At 49.0% G+C, this 6096-nt stretch overlaps 1 long non-coding RNA gene across 1 annotated transcript; it reads right to left on the reverse strand.

Annotated features, from left to right (window-relative positions):
- Positions 1-230: 230 nt before the first annotated feature.
- Positions 231-998, reverse strand: LOC140629930 (uncharacterized). The gene is made up of 3 exons (XR_012027709.1): positions 736-998; positions 490-634; positions 231-360 (listed from the first exon to the last, which is right to left on the reverse strand). It is a non-coding gene; the product is annotated as an uncharacterized lncRNA (long non-coding RNA).
- Positions 999-6096: the final 5098 nt, after the last annotated feature.

Raw genomic sequence — 6096 nt, forward strand, 5'->3', positions numbered from 1 at the left:
AATCCTCCTCCAGGCGTATGGCCCGCTGACACACACCTGAAGGGCCTCAGGACTCAGGTTTTCCTAAAGGCACAGGGCGCGCCTCCAAGAAGCAGCGCACAGGCCTGCTGAGCAGGGCGTGGAGAGGCCTTGGAGAGGACGAGGGGGAACTCCTCGCATCCCTGGAGGCTAGGCTGGTCACCAGGTGCTGCAGTGCGCTGGCTCCCCAGTGGGACACTCACCTTCATCTTTTGCGTGTTTTGGGTGGGCTGCGCGAGGCCGGCCAGGAGCAGCGGGAGAAGAGCCGAGGCCCAGAGTTGCGGGACCATGGCTGGTGCGCGCGGGTCCAGGTGCGTCCCGGGCCCAGTCACTTTTGAAGCCCTGGTGGGGATGGGAGTGGAGAGGTGTCCTCCAATCGCAGAGCAGTGCACGCGCGTGCACATACCTGAGCCCCCTTCGCTCCCCCCCCCCCCCCCCCCGCCCCCAGTGCATCCGGGAGGCCACCTGCACCTGCACCTGTCGCCCCGCGAGTTCTCCTGGCGAGTAGCGCGGGAGGCCTCGCTCCTTGGGGTCAGAAGCGCTGGGCCCAGCCTCCAAGGGACTGGGACCCCCGGGTGCTCGCTCCGCGTCCAGGAGGTAAAGCCAGAATCAGAATCTGCTTTTTAAAAACAAGAGCGTCACGTGGTTTCCATGCAGTCAAGCTCGAGACACTAATCCTCCAACCCGCCCCTCAGCCCCTCAGACTCCGTCACTCACTCACTGTGTTTCCTGATGATGAGGTCCAGCCGCGGGGCCTGAGGGTCTCAGACGCCTTGGAGGCACCGTGTCTCCTGGACAGGACTAGTGCGTGCAGGTGGCCCAGCTGAGGGGGACACAGGAGCTAGTGCGTGCAGGTGGCACAGCTGAGGGGCACCTCCGCAGCGGGGCCGCCCTGGGGAACAGAGCCCCAAGCTGAGTCCAGAGGGCACGGGCTGGAGTTTCTCGTTCTCTGGAAAGCCCTGCAGTCACCTCTGCCTTGCCTGCTCCAGAACGCTGTTCTGAGGCCCTAACGGGAAGCAAGTGGAAAGCTGTTGGAAAGGGAATCGGCGAAGGGGTACAGAGTGGTCGCTCCCACCCTCCTGCCCCCACCCCCCTCCCTTAGCGGCTCCCTGCGGGCGGCTCAGCTTTGCTAAGCTCCTTGTGAATTAAGGCGATAACTCTTTCCTTTTTTTTTTTTTTTTTGTATATTTTTTTTATTGGAGTTCGATTTGCCAACATATAACACCCAGTGCTCATGCCATCAAGTGCCCCCCTCAGTGCCCATCACCCAGTCAGTCACCCCATCCCCCCTCCCCCCTCCCCTTCCCAAACCCCTTGTTTGTTCCCCAGAGTTAAGAGTCTCTCATGTTCTGATAACTCCTTCCTTGTTGGCCTCAGGCCCTTTCCAGCCCGCCCCTCTACCTGCCCTGCCGGGTCCACATTCAAGGCGTGCTCTGCTCCTGGGACGAGGCTGGCTGGGGTTGAATTCTTGGGAACCCCTTGCAACATAAGCTTCTTGTTGGCTCAGATTTCTGAGCTCTTCCCAAAGGCCTGTAGACCTGCCAGGGGGACCAAGCCTTGCGGAACCCAGGGCATTCACAACAACTTGCAGGAGGCTCCCTCCTGGGGCACAGACTTATACACACATTGGCTTCTCCCCCTCCTCAGTTCAAAATAATGGCTGAACCTCCAACTGTGAGGTGACAGAGACACCACTGAGTTCAAGACCTGTGTGTGCCACTGACCAGCTTCTTGACTCAGAAATGGTTAACGTCTCTGTACTTTAGTTTTCCCATCTGTAGAATAGAAGTAATTAATAGAGTTTGCTTGCTAGGACTGCTTTGAACAGTAATAATGACTCTACAGGACTCCTGCCAGCACTGGGCACAGGTAAGCAACCGTTCAGACACTCAGCTTTATGCCTGAGAAAAAGAAGCAGAGAGAAGTGATATATTAGAGCTCACAGGTTGGTAATGGTGACATGAAAGCCAACTCTGGATTCCTGCCGTAGATCTCTTGTTCTTCTTCCAAATGCATCATCAGTTGTGACTAAATCTTCAGAGTCGTGTGCCTTTGCTCATCTTGCAATCACGAGGAGACACTCTGCATTACGGACCTTATCAGTAGGTCCAATGGCCTCCTGAATGAAACTCCAGCTCCTCACACTCCTGTTCCAATATTCCTGGTAAGCTTTTGAGCATGGTCGGTCCTGGCCTCCAGCAGCAAGAAGTGAAGGTGTGGAGCACACCCGGAGCAGGAGGAACACATCGCTGGTCCACTGGAGGGTATCTCAGAGCTACAGTTTCCCTTGTTTCCTCCAGAGCCTGTTCCATGACCTGCTTACAGGAATTTTGCTTTTGCCCCTTTGCCTGTCTCCTTCCCGCTGGGTCTGTCTTCTTCCACATTCTGCCTCTGCTCCAATTTTCTAAAGATCAACTTTATAGATGTCACTCGTTAAAAAAATAAAAAAAGATTTTATTTATTTATTCATGAGAGACAGCGAGAGAGAGGCAGAGACATAGGCAGAAGGAGAAGCTGGTTCCCCATGGGGAAGCCCAGTGTGGGACTCGATCCCAGTACCCCAGGATCATGACCTGAGCCAGAGGCAGAAGCTCAACCACTGAGCTACCCTGTTGATATCACTCTTTTATTAAAAATGCTTTGGTTCCTCCCTAATTCTTCCACCTTTGATTTGAAATTATCTCATGGAACACTCTGGATTTGACACTCAACAAATTTCCAGGCATGCCCTGCCTTCCATAGATGTTATGTTTTTGGTAGATTGAACTGGCTCCATCACCCCAAATCCACCCACTGAGGTGTCAATTATTGACATTCTAGATAAAATCTGAGCCAATACTTTGGGATCCTTCCTGAAAGATTTCTTGACTTATTTTTATTCAAAATGATGGATCACAATTTTAACAAACAAGACTTCAGAGGTAACTGTCTGAGGCCTGAGTCACAGATCAGGTCCGAACCAGCTCCACCAGGCTTTGAATTGATCAGATCAGGCCTGCTGCCTTTCACAAATAGCCTAGGGCAGAAAAGGGTGAGCCTCAGATCAGGGTGTCTCAGTCACTGTTTCTGTGACCCAAGCAGGATGGAGTAGTTTAAAGGACAGAGGTAGGAGTCCTAAGGGGACCAATGATCTATCTGCACCAGGTCACAAGGGGGTTATGGGCTGATTATGTTCCCCAAAAAGACATAGTGAAATCCTAACCCTCTGTACCTTGGATTGTTGCCACTGTGATTAGTTAAGATAAGGTCATAGTAGAGTAAAGCTCTTTATAAAGTCCAACCCAGTGTGACTGGCGCTCTTCATAAAAAGAGGGCCATGTGGGGCTGTCCTGTAAAGATGGGGACAGATGCCAAAGTCATCTGCCACAAGCTGAGGATGGTCTGGGGCCACCAGACATGGGAAGAGGCGAGGAAGGCTCCTTCCATACGGCTTGCAGAGGAAGCATGGCCAAGGTGACCCCTTGGTTTCAGACTTCTGGCTTCAAGAACCATGAGACGATACATTTCCATTGTTGTCAATCATTTAGTTAGTGGCACTTGGTTAGGGCAGCCCTCATAAATGCATACTAATCCCTATAAGCAAGCTTCAGTTCAGAGAAAGGAACTCAGTTCTGTCTGACCGCTTTCATTTTTCTTCCATTCCCTGTGTCTGTCCCATGCTCACTATGAACCTCCTTCATTCTCAATTTCTTTGATCAAAAAGGAAACAAAACTCTGTATGGCTTCCATACATGCCTTCATCTGAGTTCCAGAACAAAACTACTTCTTTGTTTGCCGGAACCCCAACTTAGAGATCTGAGCTTCTGCTTGATCGCTAAAAAAATTTTCAGATCCAGTCCATCTTCCCAGGTACATGGGGGCTGCCCTGTCAGGACTCCAGCATCTCCTTTCTCTGCCTGGCAAGTGAGAGACACAGACTGCAGTCCTGGATCTGCTGTGTTTATAATGCCATTTCATCATATTGTAAGTCATGCTTCCTCATTTACTGGTTCGTATAGTCCTTACCACCAGACTACCTATGAGGCAGGAGGAGCACCTGTCCCTCAATTCACAAATGTGAGAGTAGGATTTGAAAATATAAAGAAGGAGGAGGGGCAGAGGGAAAGAATCTCAAGCAGACTCTTCACTGAGCACAGAGCCTGACCTGGGGCTCCATTCCAGGACCTCGAGGTCATGAGTCAAAAACAAGAGTTGGCTGTTTAGCTCACTGAACTGCCTAGGTGCCCCTGCTATTACGTTTCTGTCCAAGTCCATGTTTACTATTGCCTTATCCTTGAAAACACCCCAGATCCAGGCTGGCCATGGTCCTAATCCAGAGCCTTCACAAAGGCAGCTGACAATATCCTCCTGGGGGCTTTGCCACTATTGCCAGCATTCCCACCCTCATCTGCTCCACGAAATAATTCTGGTGTTTGGTGAAGCTCTTTCCCAGGTAATGCTAACGTCCATAATTTCCACCATCTTGTTCCAGGTAGGTGCCCCTGTGTCCACACACACAACCATCAGTGTCTGAGACACCATCGGCACCCACAAGAGCTAAGCAACTTATCTGCCATAGAACCAACTGTCCCCCCAATAAGGCATGGTCCCAGAGCTTCTGAGAGAGGAAGGAATATGCCATCTTGTACACTGCAAGCCCAAATCCAACTATTACCTGGCAGGGGTGTGGAGCTATAATATGACCACCTTCAACTACCTTTGTCACTTCATATCTTTTAATATTTCTACTTCTTTTAAGAGGTGCAGATCTTTTGGTGATTTAATTTGACCAACTTCTGCCTTGAGAAGACTGGGAAGAGGAAGTATTTACTCGGAAAACTCTAAACTTTTAATGCCTGGATATCTTAGCTTCTTATTCACCTATGGCTTTTCAGAGGCCCAGAAATTGACCCTTTTGACCTTGAGTAGCTTTACCTAAAAACAAGCTCTGTCCCTGTAGCCATCAAGTCAAGTCAGGGGCAACAAACAGAAGCTGGTAAGCTACTCTGCTCCCTGTGGATTTCTACTGCCAATGGTTCACACGGTGAGTTCTAGCCAGGAGGTCCCTGCAGGTCTCAGCCTATCCTGGACCAACTCTGTCTCCCCCTAGACCCGACCTGCAGGGGCAAAGTCAGTGGAAACAAGGGATGCTGGAGGAACTGAATGCCAGAGCACGAATAGGGAGAAGTTAAAGGAGAAGTAGGGGCATGATGGAGAGGGGAGATAAAGGGAAGAAGGAGGGAAGGAAAGAACAAAGTTTGAAGGACAAAAAGGGAGGAGAATCAATCTGTGTTAACTCCCTGTTTACTAGTATCAGGAATGTTTAGATAGATTTTCTTACTGAAGCATCACCAAAATAATCACTAGGTTAGTATTTTCTCCATTTTATAAGTAGGGCTATAAAGACAAAGTAAAAATAAATGTCTTCTCAAATTACAGACCTAGTAATTTGTCTAGCTGGTACTCTCATTCAAGTATGTTCTGATCCCAAATCCAGACTCTTGTGGTAGCCTGAATAAAGGCCCCCACGGATATCAGGTGTTAATCCCCGGAACCCAGATGTTATCTTATATGGAAAAGATTTTGCAGATGTGATTAAGTTTAGGCTCTTGGGATAAAGGGATTATCTGGATTATCTGCATGGGCACCAAATACAATCATGCATATTCTTAGGGGAGGGAAGCAGGAGATTTTACTAAGAAGATAGGAGAGATATGACAATGGAAGAAAGAGGTTGGAGTGGTGCCAGAAAGGGCTCATGAATCCTTTCAGTTTCCCATGACATGTTCCTCCGTTCCTTCTCACCCTTACTGGAAGCATCCATATTTCTGCAAGTTAGTTCAAGACATTCTAGGCTTTTTCTATCATGCACCTCAAGGTTCTTCAAGCCTCTATACATTATCCATTTTCAAAGCCACTTTGAAATTATATAGATAGATAGATATCTGTATCTATTTATATCTATATTTATCTACTGTTCAGTATATAGATATCTATATATATATATATATTTGTGTGTGTGTATATATATATAGAGAGAGAGAGAGAGAGAGACAGAGACAGAGATAAAGAAACGGAGACAACGAGACAGAGACAGAG

Source organism: Canis lupus, unplaced genomic scaffold, assembly GCF_048164855.1.
Source record: "Canis lupus baileyi unplaced genomic scaffold, mCanLup2.hap1 Scaffold_379, whole genome shotgun sequence".
Classification (NCBI taxonomy): domain Eukaryota; kingdom Metazoa; phylum Chordata; class Mammalia; order Carnivora; family Canidae; genus Canis; species Canis lupus.